General features: G+C 42.2%; 1 long non-coding RNA gene across 1 annotated transcript; it reads left to right on the plus strand.

Moving 5' to 3' along the window:
• The first annotated feature begins 1,049 nt into the window (after positions 1–1,049).
• On the plus strand, positions 1,050–12,194 carry LOC111844203 (uncharacterized). Its single transcript, XR_002838329.2, has 3 exons — positions 1,050–1,467; positions 2,405–2,610; positions 11,456–12,194. It is a non-coding gene; the product is annotated as an uncharacterized lncRNA (long non-coding RNA).
• Positions 12,195–13,350: the final 1,156 nt, after the last annotated feature.

The following is a 13,350-nucleotide window of genomic DNA, read 5'->3' on the forward strand; positions in this document are numbered from 1 at the left end:
CTTCTGTCAGCATTCCAAGCATAGGGAGAACAGAGGAGGGGAACTGCATAATCACAGACCTTGAATTTACATTTTAACTACATGTGTTTCTTTGTGTGTGTGCCCTGTTATGCTGTACTGGAATGCCAGTTAGATGGACGGACAGACGGACGGACGGATGGATGGATGGATGGATGGATGGATGGATGGGCAACAAAACAGAAATTATCCAATGGCTGAATAACCAAAAACATTCATAGTTGTCAAAAATAGTAAAACTAAATGCATTTTTTTTTGTCTTACCCTCAGAGTAAGAAGATATTTGTTGCCTGCCACAGCTCCCCATTTTACCGGGATAGTAGTTTGAAGACACATGCAAATAAATGTGTATTGGAAGGTGGATGTAAATATAGAGAAGCATCTACATGTAAAAATATTCTGCTGAATTCATAATGCCAGCGAGTTGTTTTGCTTGCACTGGTCCAAGGTCAACAGCATCACAAATTCTATTGAGTTCCCGGATATTTTGGCCAAAAATTCAGTTGCCTCTGTCATGGGGCTGAAACGCTGGTCTTACGCTGGTCTTCCAGAACAACACTGACCTCACGTACACATCAGCGTCTAAGTAATACTTTGCAATTCAATCTCGAAATGCGAAATACCAGTTATTTAAATTAATGACAGCAATATAATAATTGAGGCGATGCCAAGGATGTGCAAAGATTGTACATAGAGTAATGGTATTACAGCCTTATAATTCAGTTCTCATAAATTATTATCTATTATTGTCTCATAAAGTATTATAGATATATAAGGGATCAACATCTTCCCTATAGAGAGTGCGTAAATATCGGAAACAAGAGTGGTGGTGATCAATGTTTTTGGAAATCAATTTATAGTTTGATAAATGGGCAACTTCCATTGATTACATTAAATTATTAAAGATAGTAAATATATTCCACATTGCAAAGTGTTGTTTTGCTTTATTGGTGGGGGGGGGGTGACATTAGTATGTACACCCTCTGTTTGGTTTCTGGAGCTTTCTAACCCGAATCGTCACCTTACCCGCAAATCAGAGTCACGCAGTCTGCCAGCCAAAGGCTGCCTTCTGTGAAGCGATGGTGTTAGCATGACGCTACGGCTAATGCCAGCTTCCGCCGCTGCCTGCCTGACTGCGGACCGAACGCGGCTTAAGCTCGCAGCGTCGCAGGCCAGAGAAACAAGGGAGGGGGGTAAAGAAAGCTTCATTAATCTCCCGCTTGCGCCGCAGCCGCCTGACGCCGCTTTGAATCCGGCGTCTGATGGCGTATCTGTGTGGCATCTGAAACGCTACCATTAGTCTCCGGTGAACTCCTGCGGTACGTCACGCGTCTCCTGGAAAGAACAGAGACGCCACGGCTACCCGGCCAGCTACACGAGATGAAACACCCCTCCACAGAAAAAGCAATCCTGCCACTAGAAACCAGCTCCAGCAGAAAACAAACTAAAGTAAGAGAAGTTAGAGAATAAATCCACCCCCCATATTATGAAGATCTTCAGTGAAATTAATTTTTATCGTATTGTTATGTTTTTTTTTCAACCTTGAGTGGAAATAAACTCTCATATGCAAACACACAGACAGGACGTATAATAAAGTTCAGGGAAAAGATGGTTTTTAGCTTTGTTTTTCTTTATTTTTTTGTTTTTTTTATTCCTTTCTACTGTCCGCTTTTTTTTCCATGTTCAAAGCTTTGGTAACAATTCTTTACTAGCCCTCTAAGGACTAAAGGAAGAAAAGCATAATCACTGTGGAGAAAGAGAGCTGAAGAAAATAGGAAGTGGGTGTTATTTATAACACGGGGAAGCCAAGATGCATAATTAGCGGTGATGACAATCTCAGTCTTTATAACGTGATTATGACTCGTCTGCTGGGCCACGCAGCACTTTGAACCTCTGCAGGGAGCGAAGCAGAAACAGCGCACTAACACCTTGTCTAACAATCTCACGCTTGTTCCGCAGAATTATTATATTTCCGACGTGAAATCCCATGCAAGATCGCTTCTGAATCTTACCAGACTTAGGAGGCTGCGTTTGTCTTTTAATAGGTCCTTTAGGTGGCAATCAAATAAAAATGCATGATTGCTGATCCTTCGTTATTTCTGCAATTACCGCAAATCTCATTAAAGGGAACATGCATTATTTAAGTACCAAAAAATCTAATCTTAAAACGTGTCACTGGCAATTAGTGACATATTTCTGCATGGTTATAATAGGCTTTGGTATGGCTGGTGCATCACTGACATGATACTTCATCATTTACTTATCCATTTATTTATTTATCTTTTTAAGTCAGCGGCAGAGGTGACCTCAAATAGAAGCGTAAGACTTGTTGGTCAGGTACAGTCCATTGTAACTACTGGTAACTACCAACGAAATTTTATTTCAGGTGGTCACCCTTATCTGGGACAGGTGTTCTTTGCACACAAACGACTGTGGGAGATGAAGATGGAGATGGTGGCCTTGTGGTTCATCTCAGGAAGCATGGCGGAGTGGATGAGGCAGTAGTGCCCCCAAAGGTGGCAGAGGGAGGGGGGTTTCCCATATCATACACTGAGGGAGAACATGGAGACGGAGACCAGCAGTTTTTCAGAGGTGAGGTAAAGATTACCTACTAATCTACTGTGATACACAATGCCCTCCTGAACCCGGCACTAGATACGGGGCAGGAAGGTAGATGGACTGTTAATAGCTATTTAAGCCACATAACCATCAGCATTGTTTGATGTAGGTCTTGTGTGTCAGAATCAGTAAAATGATGGAAGCTCTAGGGTGCCGCTACAGATGGTTGCCCTTCAGTATTAAACTCGCTACCTACGTATGTGTCCGTGAGTCATGGAGAGCGGGATGGGGTAGGTGAAGAGAGACCTTCCTTTCAGGGACCATAAAATGTCATTATTATTGGTATTGTGAATGATCAGGCTTCATAATATTGTTCTAGTGAGGATGAGATGAGATCCACGCTCAGAAAGTTTATCGAAAAATTCTGTTTTTTACATAAAGTGAAGATATGGTTGAGAAGTCCTCACCTCTTCAGCTAGTCACCGATGAGCTAGTTGTGACAAGAAGCGATTGTTTAGTATTCCGGAGTTTCTGACATAGGTACTGAGCTCACAGAGTACAGAGGCTCTCCCTCCCCCGCAAACTCTGCAGACATTCTCAGCAAAGAAAGTCGTGTCTCCCAACAAAGCAAAATCCGGTCCCTTAAACACTCTGAGGGACATCTACAACACTGGCCGCTCCTTCTTCACAGAGCCTTTGAGAGACAGTTGGGTGGGTCCAGCTAGCATCTGGTGATGACATCAAAGACAGCAGAAAATCAGCTCTGAGACAAAGATGTTACATTCAGCCTCTAAAAAGACACTCAATGTATACAGCTATATAAAATAACCAGGTCAGGTCTGTAGGAGTTATTTGCTGAATTAAAAATGACTTATAAAAATGCATTGTCCTACAAAGCCTGAATGTGCCACAAGCCATGTTCCACGTTCAAATATTCATTTAAAACACCCTGTTGATGTTTTTGAATGATATAACATCTTGCCAATGGAGCTCAACATCCATGAGTGGAGAAATAGCCTCCAGCCTCGGCTCTGTGAAAATATTGTCCAATTACGGGCAGTGGGCAGATCCTCTTCAACAGCTAATTATTCTCTTTGGGCCAAAGACGGGAGACGTAAACCCCTCTGAACAATTAGGAAGGACATACTTCTTCTCGTTGTTAGGAGCGACCTGCCTGAGCCCCTTGGCCCTTTTCTCCTCATCAAGGTCAGTCTTCCTTTCTATCTAGACTTCTTCAACCCCCTAAAATGTCTCAGAGGTTCCTCATTCCTGAGCTGTCGTACTACGGGCATTGCGTCATGTGTCCTTCACTTCCTATGCCCCTAGCAAGTTCAATAAACAGCTGCCACCTCTGCTCTTCTGAGTCTGGCCAAGTAAAGGCCATAGAGACCCAAGGGGCCCAGTTAATTAGAGCCCATGTAACGAGCTCCCATATCCGATGCACAGAATGGGACCTCGCACCCACACTGAAGCCATACTGTGCAAACAATGAGGGCATAGACCTTTGTAGGGTCATGTAAAGTCAGATGACACACAGAAACATTGTAGGTGAACGTTATAGGTATTTGGTTACAGCTGGGACTAATTTACTTATTTTTTTGCCCATTGTGAGAAGCAGCTTTTAGGTTAATCTTCTATGTTTAGTCTTCTGTAGTAGTGCACTTTTGCGGGTTTGCTTGGTTGGACTATTGAATTTGGAGTAGGACATTCAGCAGGCATGGGGTCACCTTCACCATCGGATCACCTTCAACATCGGATCACCTTCACCATCGGATCACCTTCACCATCGGATCACCTTCAACATCGGATCACCTTCAACATCGGATCATCTTCTACGTCATGTACACACTCTTGCCATTGGAAGCATCACTGCCCCTGTGCTTGGTCATGAGAAATTCATGCATCATTTTTAAATAGGCTTTTTTATATAAAAAAATGTTGTATGATGTATAAATGAAGTATTGTTAGTTTAATATAATGAAAATTTAATATTAAAATGGACATGAATAAGGTAAATAAATTAGAATGTTAAACATACTGTATTGTATGGCAAAAAACTACTCAGATAAAATGGGCACTCTTCTTTACAACATCAGCTTCAGTTCATTGCTGTTTGAGGGCACTGAGGGCTGCTCTCTTAAGATCCTGTGTCTCAGTTGGGTTGAGGTCTGGACTTGGACTTGGCTGTCCCAACACCTTGATTTTCTTCTTTACCCATTCGGATGTTGATTTTCTGGTGCACTTGGCATGACCCTGTCTCGGCACCGTTTAAGGTGTTGCACAGATATAATGTGGAGTTCATGGGCGCTTCGATGACTCCAACTTTCTCAGATCCAGTGGTTGCAAAACCTAAATCATCAGCATCACCATCACCATGCTTGACAGCTGGTCATGGTGTGGTGTTACGCTGTGTTTGGTTGTCACTAAACATGGTACATGGTGACCAAACTTCTCCACCTTGGTCTCATTGGTCATAAGGATTATTCTAAAATTGTTCTAGGACTCATGTGGTTTGTTCAGATGCAATTTTGCAAGCCTTGTCTGGATTGGTCCCTATCCTGACCCCTTCTGTATGTCAGTTTTCCATTTGACCAACAGGTGTCACTGGCCATCCCATCTGTTAGCTACATATGTGTCTCTTGTTCCTGGGGCACCACATGCTTGATGGGCTGAGCGGGCGGCCATGTCATCAAGGCTTCTCTTCTTCTGTGAGTTCAAGCCTCAACTAGTTGTAATTTAACATTTAGGTTATTTTGTGCTGTCTTGGTTTATCATGTAGTTGTGTGTTTGTAGCAGTTGTTGCCCCCGTGTTTGCTGCTGTTCTGCAGTGTTTTTTCCTGAGTTGCTCCCTTGCTTCTTTTTTGTCGTTTACCTGCTTTGTTTTTGATCCCTCACGGTCCTTTTGGTTTAAGTCGTCCTGCCGGGTTCTGCTTTCATCTGGCCGCACTCCCATGAAACGGATACTTGCTCAGTCTTTATCTCATTGTGCCGTCATGAACATGAGCATTTCACGCGACCACTGAGCCCTGTAGGTGACGCGATATAGCTCTTGCGTTTTTATTTTGAGCATTGAATGCTCTGATCTTTGGCCAAATTTGCTGGGACGCTCATTTCTAGGACGAATTTCAACTCATTTGAAGGCTCTTCATTTGTATACAGTCTCTTATTGTAGAATGTGGAATTTCACATTGATTGTTAATGGCCTTATAACTCTTCCCAGACTGATGAGCCGCAGCCACAGCTTCTCTGAGGTCATGGCTGATGTTTGTTATTCTTGGCATGATGCAAAAGCAACCCTGGGTATTCCAAAACGCCAAATGTTCTGCTTTTATGAAGGTAGCCACACTTCCTCATTATTAAGTAACCTTGTGCTTTTAATTAGTAATGCCAGGCTGATAAATACTCTGTTTTGGAAGTCGGAAAGGTGTAGTTTCTTTCTCCCATGTGATTCCTGAATGTGGAATTCTCTGATGCAGAATACTTCGTGCATTTATTTTTTTTTTGAGTGTCCATTCTAATAATAATAATAATAAGTTTACACACATAGTCAAATCTGTCAAGGCCAAGTGGGTGACAAAGGTTTCTAGAATAATGGATGTTTAAACCTTCACAGTAGCTTCTGGTATACGACTCAAAACAAAAATATGATCAGCGGTTTGTGCGGAATAGAATAGAAAGGAATCTAGGTTCGCTGAGTAGCCTTGGTTCCCTCACAGCAAGTGCCCTTTTGTAAATACTTTGGCACTTTAGAAACAACAAAAACAATCTCAATGCCAGGCTTTTATTTTCAAAAGTATTTCTGCAATTTGTTCATGAAAAGGGTTTCTGGTGTAGTCTACATAGGAACACTGTCCTTTGCCATAATATAAGTGTCTAGTCTACATAGGAACACTCTCCTTTGCCATAATATAAGCGTTTATTTAGTAAGCAGGGCCAGGGGATGAGTGACACGGGCTGACAGTGACGAGCAGCTGGGGGCCTGTTAATCATCACTCGGAAACAGGGGGGGGGGGGCCTGGAAAGCCTGCCAGTCGATAAGCGCTTCCCCTCCAGCCTGACCGAGAGGCCCTCTCTCCCCCCAGGCATGGCCCATTGACGGTAGGGGGCTCTGTGATAGCTTGTTAGTGTTTACTTCTTGTGTATTCGACCCACTGCGTGTCAGCTTGACATAAGGGCACCTCTCTGTACTACTGAGTCATTAACCAAAGCACTTTGATCCCTGGGACGTGTGAGCATGTGTGTGTGTGTGTGTGTGTGTGTGCGTGTGTGTGTATATGTATGTATATATATATATATATATATATATATATATATATATATATATATATATATATATATATAATAAGGCTCCCTTTTGTCACTTGTAAATGGTAGTAACTCATTAATAAAAAGAAAACTGCGTTATAACTTGTTTAAAATTGTGTATTACTAAATTACAAAGTGTTTTAACCTAATTAATAACCAGATTATAAACCCTTCATATGGGGAGCCTTATTGTAAAGTATTTTGGGGTCTATTGTTTTTTTTTTCTCTTCATTCTTATTTAATTAATTTCTTGGTTTAAAAGATTTAGGGCCCTCTGCATGAAACATTTCCTCAGAGAAGAGAGGCAGGAAGTGTGCTGGAGAGAGCAACAACGTCAGCCATATGCACAAATGAGCACTATATACACACAACATACATCTGCAGGCATCTGGTGGAATGATGGCGCTTCTGCAGAAGATATATTACCGTTTCTCTATAACAGGTTCAGGACAAGTGAGTTACAGCATTGGTTAGACAGTAGCTACATGTTTTCGGCGACGTCTATCATCAGATGCATGATTTATCTTTTTATTTAAGCCCAGAATATGTGTAGATGGTGAGACGCTACGTTGATAAATGTCATCAGGGCAGAGATTTCACTCCTTGTACTTTGGGTGCCTGAGGGAATCAATTAAAGCATGTTTGTGCATAAAGCGAGAAGCTTTCAGACACAAAGAAACAAATTAGTCACTTAACACAAATAACTCAATATTACCCCACGGTCACAAATAACCTAATATCACCCAATTAAGTCTTTTAATTGTTGCTATTCCACTTCGTTTTTGATGTCTGCTCATTTTGAGTCAGTCGTATCTGCCGTCTAGTGTAACGCAGTAGGTCAGTAATAAAGACAACATAGTTTGACAGAAACTGTGATTTTTTTCCCCCACTTGTTATTGCTAAAGCTTTGTTCGTCTCAGTACAGATTAAAGAAGAACTACATGACCAGAAGAAATAATTGCGACGGTCTGTGTTATCTCATTATCTGAAGCTTTAAATCGGGCGTACTTAGAGTTGCCCAAAAGCCATTTTGGGAAAATCTCGGAAACGTCGGTTAGGCAAGCTGTGTGTTTTTTTTTTTTTTTTTGGTGAGTTGACTGAAGAGAGCAGACTGTTTCAGTAGGAGCCCCTCTCTGGCTGCAGGATATTGGAAGAACTACCACTGAAGTTCCGAAAACCGTAGCCTAATTAAGCTTATTATGAAATTAGACCGAATGCCACCAGACACACTGACGAATGGCGTCTGCCGAGTCTGACCTGTGTATAATGCAAGGCTGTGTTATGCCCAAAAGCATTTTAGATTAGAATACAAACAAAGCTCTGATAATCCCCTGAATTAAAATAAAAAAGAAAATACGATCCCCCAGGTCCCCAAAGCCCTTTATTCAGACAGTCAGGGACACAAGAAAGGCGAGCTTTGCATTTGCCCGTCCCTGGTGTGAGACGAAGCCTGCTAGACTTCGTATATATTTGTCATTACTAATTGAATCAAGTCAGCTCCCTTGTTTTTAAAAAGCAGGAATATAAACAATGAAAATGAAGGCTGCCCCCCCCCCCCCCTTCCCACCCCTCCCCTCGACACGCCCCTACCTTACAGAGAACATCACTGTAAAAATGTTGGTTGTAATTAAAACGCAGGCATGTTGTCCTTGAAGGGGTGCTTTTCGCATTCCGACTGGCAGGAACTGGTGGAATCTTCAGAGACGCTATCAAAGTGCTGCCTTGTTTTATTTCAAGGGGCTAGATAACCAGGAAGCATGAATTAATTTCCTTAGGACCTGTCACTCACACCAGCTACATCCCAGCAGGGTTTGCACACCACGTCATTGCAGGAGGGAGTTGTTTTTTCCATCCATCCATCCATCCATCCATCTTCAAAACTTGGTCAGAGTCATTGGGGCTCATTGTAGGGCACAGATTTGAGATGGAGGATTTTTCTTTTTAAAATACCAAGATTGTACCAGGTCACATATGTAATCTTACCTTTATTTCAGCATCTGGTGCGTTTGCTCATGGGGAAACGTGTTGGAATAACGTCTCCTCTGTTCTGCATACAACAACCGATACTGTACATGGCTCAGACTATAAATGTCCACTCAAGATTTTCTGTGTTTACAGAGTGAGTATTTTGGATATGTGCATTTTTACATTCATATTTAACAGCTCAGTATAAACGACTTGGGCAAAATAAAACGCCACCATCCCAAGTGGGACTTGAACTCACAACCTACAGCATGTGCCTCTATTCCCTTGCCCTTTATCATAACTCTGCTTGCTTCCCTGACTTATATGGACGTGTAAAATCATGTCTATAAATAATCCCTCTAAGTCCTGTTCTGTAGTTAATTTGCATTACTGGAAGGATTATTTCCATATACTACAATCATAGTGTTTTGGGGGTAGCTTATGGTTCAGTGGGTTAAGTCTCTGTACCTGTGATCAGAAGCCCAGCCTCGGCGCATCTGTACATCCGTGAGCGAGACCCTTGACCCCCAGCTCCCTGGGTGCTGCTGTGGCTGGCTGCCCTTCACAGCCAGCTCGCTCTCACCTACAGAGAGCAGGTTGGTGGAGGCGTAAAGAGAATTTCCCCACAGGGATCTATCATTATTGTTCTGTGTACATTCTAATGTACAGATATACATTTTCAGCAACCACAGACCAATGCAGTAATGTTGCATTCTTAACCAAGTTATGCTGAAGTCGTGCTCAATCGTATGTTGATGCAGGCTGCCTTCTATATTTGAAGAAAGCCATCAGTGTCAAAAAAATAATTGTTTTTGCATATATATTTTTGATCTGAAAATAATGCAGCTGCTTTGCTGTGTTGTGGGTGTGAATAGATGTTATTTTCAAATTTGAAGTGCGGGGGACGAAAAAGATTTACCTTTGATGCTTTCAAACTGGTTCCTGCATAGTCTCATGGCAGCAAGCGCTGATGTTTACAGATTGCGACTTTTGATTTATGTTGCTTTGGTGGGTATGCGGCATGCACAACAAAATAAGAATAATTTCAATGCAAAGTAACGCATCATCACTTAATCCTTAAATCGGTACATAGAAGCCATTTTATAATCATTTTGTGCAAGTTAGACATTTTTCTGCTTGCTAGTGTTGCTGTTTTTTCATGCGAGAAACAGTAGGAAAGTTTCATATGTGTTTATTCAGCATATTTCAGCGCTCTTCTCGTATTGGGTGGATCGTTTTCGGTTTAGTTGATAGTTGCTTACAAATTCACTTTCTGTCACCGGAGATTAATATTTGCAGGGCGGCGATGTCAACAAAGTAATGCCTCACAATGGCACGTGACTCTGCTCGGCGAAAAGAAACTGCCGAAGGATGCTCGCCAATGCGCTTTTAATGTTAATTCAGTTTCTTAAAAAAAAAAAATGTAAAAAAAGCAGACGGTCTTGTGATGACCTGGGTTTTCACCATGACTACCGATTGCAGATTTGTCAGCGTTAAGAATCTGGTCAAAGGAACCAGACAGTTATGTTGACTCAGCTTGTCAATGTACCATTGATTTGTACAATGTCAGAATGAAAGTCGGACACCTACTGTCCGCCACTGTATAAATATCATACAGGGAACACAACTGTTTATTTATATATTTGCAAGATATTTCATCCAGCATATAAGAAATCCCAATTTCCTATGTCACTGGGCCTAATACTTTATTAATATACATTTAAAGGCATCAGTTGCACAGGAGGTGGGGCCACAGGGCCACTGGCGCCCAGCTGAAAGCTGATTGGCCGTCTATCCTGTCACTCAACTATTCAAAGCATATCATTGGGTAATGATAAGCTTGGCCCCTATAATCCTATCATCGCCTCTGCAATTGTACAAGTAACATTTCAGCTAAGGGGCCAAACCAGGGTGTAACAGATCGTAAATAGTACAAATACTGTGAGGAACTCCATGTACCTCTGCTTCGATACAGATACCTGTGTACATATCAGGCAAGAATCACTCGCCACCCGGGCATAAAATAAAACTCTGCTTTTCTTGAAAAATGCAATACTCTGCATCATGTTTTCATCTCTTCAGTCGCACTGGGGTCTCAAATGTTTTGGTCCTTATCAATTTTCATGACGGATATGAATATCACAAAGCGCTGCAAATCAAGCAGCCCTGTCAGGCAGAAGTTACCCACGGCTCCTCTCACGTTCTGTGCCGGTATAACACCGTGTGCCGGATTACAGCCCTACATTGGTGAACCGTTACAGTCAGCTGGGTCACCCACCAGACCACCAGACGGTCCACGTTTCTGCTCTCCCCCAAAACACTGGGGGGTTGGGAGGGAGCAAAAACCTGGCCCATCTGGGGGGTCCCGAGGACCGGATTGACCTACAGGATGGAAGGTACATTACTGCAAAGCGTTTTATTCGGAAAGCAGTTAACTCCGGACATTAACAGCACTAATCCCGAATACCCTAATAAGGATTACTTGCTGTAACTCTAAAGTACAGAGTTCTTTTGGATGATGCAGTCAGAAATCTACATCACAGTGAGGTTTTTTTAAATATTAAAATACATTTGACAAACCAGATTTTTTGTTTGTTTGTTTTCACAGACGCCCAACGAGAGCTGCCGAAAGATTTAGGGTTCAAGTAGTGACTTGTTTGTGATGCACGTATGAACTGAAGAGAAAACGATGGGAAAGGAATCAGGAACATTAAAAACCATTAGGGAGATATTAAAAAAACAAGAAAAACTTCTAAAATGGATAATCTCTAAGCACCCAGTCATAGAGACCAAAGAGACACTGAAACAAACACAGATGGGAAATAAACGCTGAAATGAAAGCAGAACCAAACAAACATGACATCTGCCTCAGGTCAGTGATGATGTTACTGTAGGTGTAGTTTCAAATATGTTGCCGGTCCGCGACAGAAATTGTGAAAGTAGCCATATTGAGGATTACTGCCATGTTCTTCAAAGGTTCTGTATAGGAGGAACAAAGGATTAATTCATTAAAGTTAACTAAACTGACTTCTGCTGTTGTAAGCTTTAGCGTGGACCCCCCACTAACAGCAAGCACAGGCTTGGCTGACCTTTCGACTGAGATCGAGCACAGCAGAGGCTACGGTTCCCCGGGAATCCTGCTGCGGGGAGGAAGGTGATGCAGTCACCGAAGCCACAAGTGGCCACCGCAGCCAGGGAGCAGCGATTAAAGAAGCCAACGTGTCAAAATTAGTAACGGCGTCCCCACAACAACAACAACAACATAATAATAAAACTATTTCACAGAGATGGGCGAGACAGAAATGTTCTGAGTGTTGAGAAATGCAAAGAAGATGAGAATCACAGAGATTCACCACAGATCTGCAGGACAGAATTTCCCTCTCATTGATCTGCATTATATAAATGCGTAAATAAAATTTTTGCATGAGGCAGGCCTGGTATTGTCAATTGTTTGATGTACTGTCATGCTGATAACCTTGCATTTCCATTGAGGGGTGGGAGCCACAAGGCAAAACCATCTCAGCAGGCCAGTCGGATCTTTTCAATTTTTACACCAGTGGCGGTAACGTCTGGTACATCCCCATTATCAGCTGGAGGAGCAGGGCAACCATTTTAAGATCTTTGTGTTGCACTGTGGTGGCAATATGGCATCTTCTCGAATTAAATAGCAAAGTCTTCCTAAGGCACTGGATATCAATTCATACGTCAAGTACTGGCTGGGGCTCGAATAAGCAGGCGGAAAATTGGTTTGCGCGTATCCCACTGTCACTGAGTAGGACCACAACACGGCACCGATCTTAAACCCAGCTTCCGCTGATGAGTTTGAAAAACTTGCAGATCGCAAGCTGATCCTTTCCAGTGTGCGATGGTGTCTGAGAATTCCAGATGCAGCTCGCATAAGCCTCAGATGTTTATCAGGGATGAGGGTTTCTCCATACTCCTCCTCTGCATCTGTTTCTTGATGGACACTTGATTGGTTGATGATGCTCATGTTTGCAGTCTCTTACTAGAGGAAAGTTCTTACACCCTTCAGTAACACGCACTTGTCATGCAAGTCTCATGCATGCTGTTGAATATAGAGCGCAAATCACTTCCCTGAATAAAAGTTCCTCTTGCCAAAATGTAAGTGGGGGTCTGTAGGTCTCTTCATAAGAGAGTCCAGTAGTATTGGTCTGATAGCACCGATCATATTCCAGATGAGCTTTCATACATACAGAATTCACCACGGTATTAGAGCTGCTCAAGTGTATTGACGCTCTCATCAATGCTTTCCTAGGGGCATTCAAACGTCCAATAAGGTGTTACATGTACATTACCCTTTAGTTCAATGTTGTTGTGGAGCTGAGCTGAACTAATATGAAAGTAAACCTACCTCCTTTTACATTTAATTATCCCCTCAACGTATCCTTGATTTTTTTTTTTTAAGAATCTTTTTTCTTCAATCAAACCTGTTTTAAAGCTCATTTAAGAAATGCTAATTTTATTAATCCAGATTTACTTAAA

Source organism: Paramormyrops kingsleyae, chromosome 25, assembly GCF_048594095.1.
Source record: "Paramormyrops kingsleyae isolate MSU_618 chromosome 25, PKINGS_0.4, whole genome shotgun sequence".
NCBI classification, from domain to species: Eukaryota; Metazoa; Chordata; class Actinopteri; order Osteoglossiformes; family Mormyridae; genus Paramormyrops; species Paramormyrops kingsleyae.